The sequence below is a fragment of the Dama dama genome, chromosome 14 (assembly GCF_033118175.1).
Source record: "Dama dama isolate Ldn47 chromosome 14, ASM3311817v1, whole genome shotgun sequence".
Classification (NCBI taxonomy): Eukaryota; Metazoa; Chordata; class Mammalia; order Artiodactyla; family Cervidae; genus Dama; species Dama dama.
Window position 1 is genome coordinate 4,933,858 of NC_083694.1, and position 9,465 is coordinate 4,943,322.

Here is a 9,465-nt window from a genome sequence, read left to right on the forward strand (position 1 = left end):
GAACAGCTTTTTTTTTTTTTTTTTTCCCATTTATTTTTATTAGTTGGAGGCTAATTACTTTACAATATTGTAGTGGTTTTTGTCATACATTGACATGAACCAGTCATGGATTTACATGTGTTCCCCATCCCGATCCCCCATCCCAATCCCCGCTCCCACCTCCTTCACCTGATCCCTCTGGGTCTTCCCAGTGTACCAGGCCCGAGCACTTGTCTCATGCATCCAACCTGGGCTGGTGATCTGTTTCACTATAGATAATATACATGTTTCGATGCTGTTCTCTTGAAACATCCCACCCTCGCCTTCTCCCACAGAGTCCAAAAGTCTGTTCTGTACATCTGTGTCTCTTTTTCTGTTTTGCATATAGAGTTATTGTTACCATCTTTCTAAATTCCATATATATGTGTTAGTATACTGTATTGGTAAAGCACTTGGGCTGCTATAGGGCACAGAAACTATACTGGCTCTTCAAAGGACATCTTCTCAAAACAAGTAGAATTCCTTATTTCCCCACTTTAAACTGACAGTCGGATGTGACAGGGGCTGGTATTCAAGAGAGTTAATTCTTGTCATTTTTTTGTCAACATCCTCTGAGGGGCAAGAATGCCATGTCAGCCTTTCCTCATAGGAAGGATATGACAACCTGTGGGCACTTGGCATTGGCTTCCTTGGCAGGGCCCAGGGCAGCCTCATTAGAGTTCATTTCATCAGGAACATGAGTTCCCCACTGAAGTCCATATCTCCAGTCATCCACTCTGGTTCCAAGGCTTTTCTGACTCTTTTTTTTCTTCTCTGGTTTGCTCTCCTCCCCTTATCTTCCAAATCAGAACCAGTTTTGTGCTTGCCTCCTTCTGATTTCTCTGTCTCGTGTGCTGTTTTCTGTGACTGCAGAAACTCAGCAGTGAGGTAAGGGCAATCCGGGCTCTCTTCTGGCTCCCACGTGTTATCCTCACCTGAGAACCCTTCCACTTTAGGAGATACTCCACTGCCCTTTGCCACTCCATGTCTAGAACTTTTCCACCACTATTCTTCTTCCTCTTCTTTTAGCACCTCCTCCACTTTCTTCTTGTGTTGCTTTTTTCCCCATAGTGCCCACCAGCTTTCTGGTATAAAAGATGATGCCTCTCGGGTCTTGCAGTCGTCAACCCTCCCTACGCTGGTTCAAGCGTCCAGGCTGTCCCATCAGTCCTCTTCCCAATTTACTATGTTTCCTCTCCAGCCCAATCCCCCAGCCATCCACCCAACCCACGTAGCATTGTCTTGGTCTACTCAGGCCAAAGAGCTGCCCTCCTTTTCCCAGCAATCTTGATTCCAACTTCTAACTCTTCCAATCTGGCATTTTGCATGATGTACTCTGCGTATAAGTTAAATAAACAGGGTGACAGTACACAGCCTTGTTATATTTCTTTCCCAGTTTTGTACCAGTTAGTGTTCTATGTAGGGTTCTAACTGTTGCTTCTTGATCTGCATACAGGTTTCTCAGAAGACAGGTAAGATGGTCTAGCACTCCCATCTCTTTAAGAATTTTCCAGTTTGTTGTGATCCATAGTCAAAGGTTTTTACATAGTCAATGAAACAGAAGTAGATGATTTTCTGGAATTCCCTTGCTTTTTCTATGATCCAACAGATGCTGGCAATTTGATCTCTGATTCCTCTGCCTTTTCTAAACCCAATTTGTACATCTGGAAGTTCTCAACTCAAGTACTACTGGAGCCTAGCTTGAAGGATTTTAAGCATAACCTTACTAGCATGTGAAGTGAGCACAATTGTTCATTAGTTTGAAAAATCTTTAGCACTGCCCTTCTTTGGAACTGGGATGAAAACTGACTTTTTCTGGTCCTGTGGTCACTGCTGAGTTTTTTAAATTTGCTGACATATTGAGTGCAACACTTTAACAGCATCATCTTTTAGGATTATATCTCAGTGGGAATTCCATCACTTCTACTAGCCTTATTCATAGTAATGCTTCCTAAGGCACACTTAACTTCACACTCCAGGATGTCTGGCTCTAGGTGAGTGATCACATCATTGTGTGTGATCTTTAAGACCTTTTCTGTACAGTTCTTCTGTGTATTCTTGTGACTTCTTCTTAATCTCATCTGCCTCTTTTAGGTCCTTACCATTTCTGTCCTTTATTATGCCTGTCCTTGCATGAAATATTCCTTTGATATCTCCATTTTTCTTGAAGAGATCTCTAGTCTTTCCCATTCTATTGTTTCCTTCTATTTCTTTGCATTGTTCATTGAAGACAGCCTTCTTATCCCTCCTTGCTCTTCTCTGGAACTCTGCATTCATTTGGGTATATCTTTCCCTTTCTCCTTTGCTTTTCACTTCTCTTCTTTCTTAATCCATTTGTAAAGCCTCCTCAGGCAACCACTTGCCTTCCTGCGTTTCTTTTTCTTTGGGATGGTTTTGCACACTACCTATTGTACAATGTTATGAATCTCCACCCATAATTCTTCAGGCACTATCTACCATATCTAATTCCTTGAATCTATTTGTCTCCTCTACTGTATAATCAAAAGGGACTGGTTTACATCAAACCTGAATGGCCTAGTGGTTTACTCACTTTCTTTGGTTAAGTCTGATTTTGCTATAAGTAGTTGATAATCTGAGCCACAGTCAGCTCCCAGTCTTGCTTTTTTCTGACTATATAGAACTTCTCCATCTTCAGCTGCAAAGAATGTAATCAATCTGATTTCAGTATTGACCATCTGGTGATGTCTGTAGAGTTGTCTTTTTTGTTGTTGGAAGAGGGTGTTTGCTACAACCCACGTGTTCTCTTGGCAAAACTCTGTTAGCCTTTTCCCTGCTTCATTTTGTACTCTCAAGCCAGATTCACCTGTTACTCCAAGTATCTCTTGACTTCCTACTTTTGCATTCCAATCCCCTATGATGAAAAGGATATTTATATATTGTGGTGTTAGTTCTAGAAGGTCTTCTAGGTCCTCATAGAACCATTCAACTTCAGCTTCTTTGGTGTTAGTGGTTGGGGTATAGAGTTGGATTACTGTGGTGTTGAATAGTTTGCCTTGGAAATGAACCGAGATCATTCTGTTATTTTTTAAATTGCACCCAAAAGTGTGCATTTTGTAGTCTTGTTCATTATGAGTGCTACTCCATTTCTTCTATGGGTTTCTTGTCCACAGTAGTAGGTTTAATGGTCATCTTAATTAAATTCACCTATTAAATTAAATTAAATCCCCACCCATTCCCCATTCAACCATTAGTTCACTGATTCCTAAGATATCGATGTTTACTCTTGCCATCTCCGGCTTGACCACATACAATTTGCCTTGATTCATGGACCTATCATTCCAGACACGGATAGACAATATATATTTGGACACCAAAATGGAGAAAATAGGTGAATACCTGTGTCGTTTGTGTAAATAACACACATGAAATAAATTCCTAATGGAAGAAAAAATAGGTTATTTATCTTCCAAATTATTAGAGCAACTAAAAGAGGTACCTATTTGCTTCAGGTAGGAAATAAGAAAGAAAAGAGAATAGCATGGATAGTATCTGTCACTTTTGCCAGAAATAAGCCCCTTTATTGTTTGGGGGGCAAATCTGCTTTTCGTTGTTACATGCTTACCATTGACTGTTATTCAGGAGCATAATGAAGTGATGACAAAATCAAGGTAAAACATATCATTCAGTTCAGTATATTGGTATGGTTTAAAATCACTGTTGAAAAACAAAATTTTCCAAGTAGGATCAGAAAAGTATCACAAATCTTGTTGCATTTACAAGAAACTTGCCTAAACTAAAATGATATAGCAGTGTTAATATACAATATATCCAGAACATGCAAAAAAAAGGGGAAAAAGTGGCAATTCTATTGTAAGAAAAAACAGATTTTAAGGAGAAAATTATCAGAGAGGTCTATCTACAAAAGGATTGTTTTATTTTTGAACTGGGTACAATCCAAATGAAACCAAGAAATTAAGAAGCAGAGTGAGCCATAGGAAATTAAAGATGAAATATTTCTTCAATAATGAGAGGATAGAAAAAGAGAAATAATAAAAGCCAGATAAAATACATGGAGTTCAGTCTAGTTCTTGAACTTCTTTCAGACTGTAGCCTTTCACATTTGTCATGGAAATATGCATGCTGAGGAAGTTAGTGGAGTGTGTACAACATAGTTTTTTTTTTTTTTTTTCTTTAATCTTTGCCTCTAGCTATCAACTCATTGGTCCATCAGCTGCTGAATGTATTCTCTCAGGCAATACTGTCTTTTGGGATTTGGAGACACCAATTGTGAACATGAGTTGAAATCCCTAGCCCCTTTTATTCCATGCTCTATTCTAGAGTTTCCCTCTTGGATTACAAAGAATAAATTTCATTCCTTTTGGCAATAGTATCTCTCTGATATTTGAAGAAAACACTCGCATCCTTAAAGGTACTCACAATGTCCCTAGCATCTAGTTCCTCCTGTTTTTTTCCCACATTCTGTGGTATCACTGGTTTTAAACAAAGTCTTGAACTTTTTTAGAACAGTCCCCAAACTCCTCTTTTGTTGGTTGAACAGCTTCCAGTTAGATACTTATTCTCTCCAGTGAAGGAAATGAATCCAAGACTAGTGAAACTGTCTTGCCTCCTCTCTGTCAACTCTTAATCCCAACACATCTGTTCAAGCCCTGGGCTCTCCCTGCTCTCTTATTCTTTGTCTAAACAGTGACATGATATCTCTCCTATGAGCTGTTTGAAATATGAACTCCTTACACTTCAAGACATATAAAGGAAGAAGTACTTTGCACATTAACAAAGGGTATAAAGAGGATATAAGCCTGGGCTTGGTGATAGTGTAAAGAAATCAACATTCTCTAACTCAACTGGTAGTAGCATGGTTGGTGATGAATTATCTAACAGACCAGGACACAGCATATATCAAAAAACTTTAACTGTATGCCTGTTGTTAATCCAGAAATTCTACAATCTATGACTTTAAGAAATTGCCATGAGTTTTTACAAGGACTAATGTATAAGTTTTACCTTCATTATTATTTTATGATAGTGAAAAAGTAAACAGCATTGAAATATTGTGCACATTCTAAACAATGTCTGGAAATGATCTGCTAGAAGAAACAATGCACATGTTCTAATAAAAATTTAAAATATATGTGTATGGCTGTGTCCCTTCACTGTTCACCTGAAACTACCACAACATTGTTAACTGGCTATACCCCAATATAAAATAAAAAGTCTAAAGTTTGGAGAGAAAAAAAATAAATGAGACTTTAGAAGCAGCCCTTAAAAAAAATGAGGAGCTTCATTAGACGAGAGAGAGAACTATTCCAAATGTAATCAGACAGTATGATTGTACTCATAAACACTCCTCCAGTTCAGTTCAGTTGCTCAGTCGTGTCCAACTCTTTGCGACCACATGGACTGCAGCACTGCCAGGCTTCCCTGTCCATCACTAACTCCTGGAGCTTACTCAAATGCATGTCCATTGAATCAGTGATGCCATCCAACCATCTCCTTCTCTGTTGTCCTGTTATCCTCCCACCTTCAGTATTTCCCAACATCAGGGTCCGTTCCAAGGAGTCAGTTCTTCACAACAGGTGGCCAAAGTATTGGAGTTTCAGCTTCAGCATCAGTCCTTCCAATGAATATTCAGGACTGATATCCTTTAGGATTGACTGGTTGGATCTCCTTGCAGTCCAAGGAACCATCAAGAGTCTTCTCCAACAGCACAGTTCCAAAGCATCAATTCCTCAGTGCTCGGCTTTCTTTCTAGTCCAACTCTCATACCCATACATGACTACTGGAAAAACCATAGCTTTGACTAGATGAACTTTTGTTGGGAAAGTAATGTCTGCTTTTTAATATTCCTTAGGCGACAAATATATCCTAAAAATATGTTATCTGTATGTGTTTATCTACTTAAGATTACACATTAAATTTATTTGATATATAAATAAGACTGCACATTATGTAATATGATATAATAGTTAGCAATGTTTCTTTCTAGATAATGGACTTAACATTGATTTTTATTTAAATTTTATAAATTTTCCACAGTAATTATGAAATTTTTTTGCAGTATGAAATATTTTCTTAACCAAAAATAAGCAAATGTCTGCTTTAAGATATTCATACCCAATGTGATAGAAATATTTTATATGCTCTTGAATGATTTAAATTAACTAAGAATTGTCTGTTACTTAAATATTAGGTGAAACCTGCTGATAGCCTTATCTGTGTTTCATATCTTTTCAGCAGTAGTTTTTGATGTAATTTTTTCCCACTTTTTATATGCTACCTCATCTTGAGTCAATACTTGGAAAATATATTTTTATTTCTAACATCCTTATTTTGAAAATTAAGCAAAGTGGAAACATTCAATCATTTTTATTATTCTGAATCTGTAATTGTTGCGTTTGTCCTGTATAATGCTGTGTATTTGTGCTTTATCTATTTTTATTAGTCATGCTAGAGCTTTTGATTTTTATTCATTTGATAATCTATGCTGTATGTTATACATATTAAAAACCAATAGAATAAATCCAAATGCTCTCTACAGAGAATTAAATTTTAAAAAGTTAAATAACATACAAATTCTCACCTAAAATAAGAAGTATGTGGACTGTAATAATATGTGGACCCATTTATTGAAATAGCAATACTTGAGAGGATCAGAGATCACAATATTGAGGTTACCTAATCTGCAATCTTGTGAAAACATATCTGTACATTAGCAAATATTATACAAGTGCAGAAATGTTCTCAATATTGACATTTGATCACTTTTTAAGCTAGTTACCCAAATTTATAATTAAATATAGCAACAACAACAACAAAAAAAAACCCCACGAAGTTTTAACTTGCCTCTCTGTTTCCTAGGCATTCCTTGAGGGTCACCCCCAGCCATCACCAATGGAGATTTCATTAGCCCCAACAGAGAATATTTCTGATGCAGAACAGTGGTGACCTACCACTGCAATCTTGGAGAGAGGAGGAAAAAACTGTTTGACCTGATGGATAATGAAGGAGTCTTTTGGGCCTAGAAAAGAGAACAACAGTCTCAAAGGCCCCTTGCTGAATCATCTAACTTCGGAGAAAACAAAGCATAACTTTAGTTCCATCCTGATGCTCCAGGCCAGTTGCATCTATCTGGGACTTATTACCCCCTGTCCGGAAACCTACCACCCCCTACACCCGCCCAGAAGACTTATCACCCCCTGCCCAACTACAAGTGTCATCTCAACAAAAGAATATTCAAAATATCCCGCCTGATTGACGTTTCCCTTATTGCTTCCACAAACCTCCCTATAAGTATGAAGCCTCCCTGATCCCTTTCGGCGCTCAGCCTGGTCGTTAGGCCGACTGTCGCCCCTCCTTGCCTTAATAAAGGTAACCTACTTCTGTTGAGGTCGTCTTTCCTTTTCTGCCTCGCCGGAACTATGCCTTACATTTTTGGTGCCGAAACCCGGGAGGGGGCGAGGCCCTCGTCTCACTCTCTCTCACTCTCCCTCCCTCTCACTGTTTCCCCCTTTTCCCCGGAGTCTGGGAGCGCAAACATCCTCCGAGCTCACTTCTCTGCCAGGGCTCTTAAGTTCCCCTCGGGGACGCCTAGTGCCTTCGGCAGCGGAGCAAGCCTTGTGCTAAGGCTTTATTGATGATTTGCGTACCCCCAGGCCTCGGCTTTACCCCCTTTTCTCTCTCTCTCTGACGACCTCCAGAATAGGGACCTCTTGCCATTCGACCACTCTACATGCAACACTCCACTCAAGCCGGCCCCTAGATTAAGGTAAGATCCGATCCGGATGGAGTTCTAGAGGTGCCCTAGAGCTCAGTCCTCTCCGGGTCCCAGGGACCCCCGGCCCAGGGCCACTCTGTGGGCGACGGTGGGGGACGCTCCACCTCGACACAGAGCTCTCTTCTCATAACTCCTATTGTGACTACGGGTGACGACTCGAGTTCCCAATAGGAGCCTCTGCTTGCCTTTCAATCGTGGGGTCTGGCCAATCTGTCCCAAAAGATTCCCCTCTGGCCTGTGTTCTCAAAAATCTCACTCTCACTCACTGAACTCAAAGCTAACCGCTTAAAGCAACTCTGTACACAGATTTGGCCTCAGTACCAATTAGACAAGCAAGACCGCTGGCCTGAGGTCAGCACATTTGACTTTAACATTCTCCAAAACTTCACTGACTTCCTTAAATGGAATGGCAAGTGGTCGGAGATCCCCTATGCCCAAGCCTTTTGGGCCCTTCGGAGCAGGCCCTCCCTATGCCAGTCCTGCTCCACCCACGAGGTCCTTCTATGCACCTTGCCTCCCAAGCAAAAAGGCTCTTCTTCCTCAACTAACCACAGACCGCAACCTTCTGCACCCCCAGAGTTCGACCCAGCAGACGAGGCCCCTCCCTACCCGCCACCCCGCCGCCCCTCTCCGTCCCCTTCATCCAACTCACCTACTGGCACTGAAACCTCTCCTGACTCCCCCTCATCCCCGCTACCCCATCTCCCTGACTCCCCTCCCCCCTTCCTTCCCCACCTGCCACACGGTCATGTACCCAGCACATGTTTCCCCTGAGAGAGGTGGCAGGACCAGAGGGCCCTACCCGAGTCCATGTGCCATTTTCATTGTCAGATATGAGCCAAACAGAAGAAAAATACTCATATCCATGTCAATTATGATAAAGTCAGGGAAATCACCGAAGGGGCAGATGAAAATCCAGCCTTATTCTTGGCACGCCTCACAGAGGCAGTCCAGAAGTATACCAACCTAGATATCACTACCCCTGCTGGGTTACTCTACCTTCACTTTCAGTTCATCAGCCAATCTGCCCCTGACATCAGACGCAAGCTTCGACAACTAGAAAAGGGCCCTGAGACCCCCCAAAGAGACCTTCTAGAAGTAGCCTTCAAGGTGTTCAATAATAGAGAGGAGGAGGCTAAGAGAGAAAAAGAATGTGAGAGAAAAGCTAAATATGCCCTTTTGGCAGCAGCCATTAAAGAAAGAGATCAGCCTGGCCCGAGTCATCCCAGAACGGGGCTTAAGACTCCCCCTGGACCCTGCTTCCGATGCAACCAGTCAGGACACTGGGCAAAGGCACGCCTAAACCCACGGCCCCCCACAAAAGCATGCCCAACCTGTGGCCAATGGGGGCACTGGAAGATGGACTGTCCCCAGGGATGCCCTGGCACCCCTGGGGAGGTCCCCACCTCCCAGACCTGGAGAGTGGAATGTCCACAGGGACGCCCTAGCGCATCTGAGGAGATCCCCACTTCTCCCTGGAAACCCAGCCCAACTCTACAAGAGTTGTTCCAATGACGAGGCTCGGGTTCCAGCCCCCCGGCCCGTGTCCTGAACACGAGCTCGGAACTTAGGGTAGACGGGGTAGTGGCCGGAAAAAAGACCTCTTTTATAGTAGACACTGGAGCCACTTTCTCTCTCTTAACTTCCTACTCTGGCCCAACTCAAGACTCAGAAATCACAATCAAGGGGGTCTC

The 9,465-nt window shown here is 41.7% G+C and overlaps 1 pseudogene; it reads right to left on the reverse strand.

The window, feature by feature from the left end:
* Window positions 1–483: 483 nt before the first annotated feature.
* Window positions 484–7,713, reverse strand: LOC133069536 (chromobox protein homolog 1-like; annotated as a pseudogene).
* Between the last annotated feature and the right edge of the window lie 1,752 nt (window positions 7,714–9,465).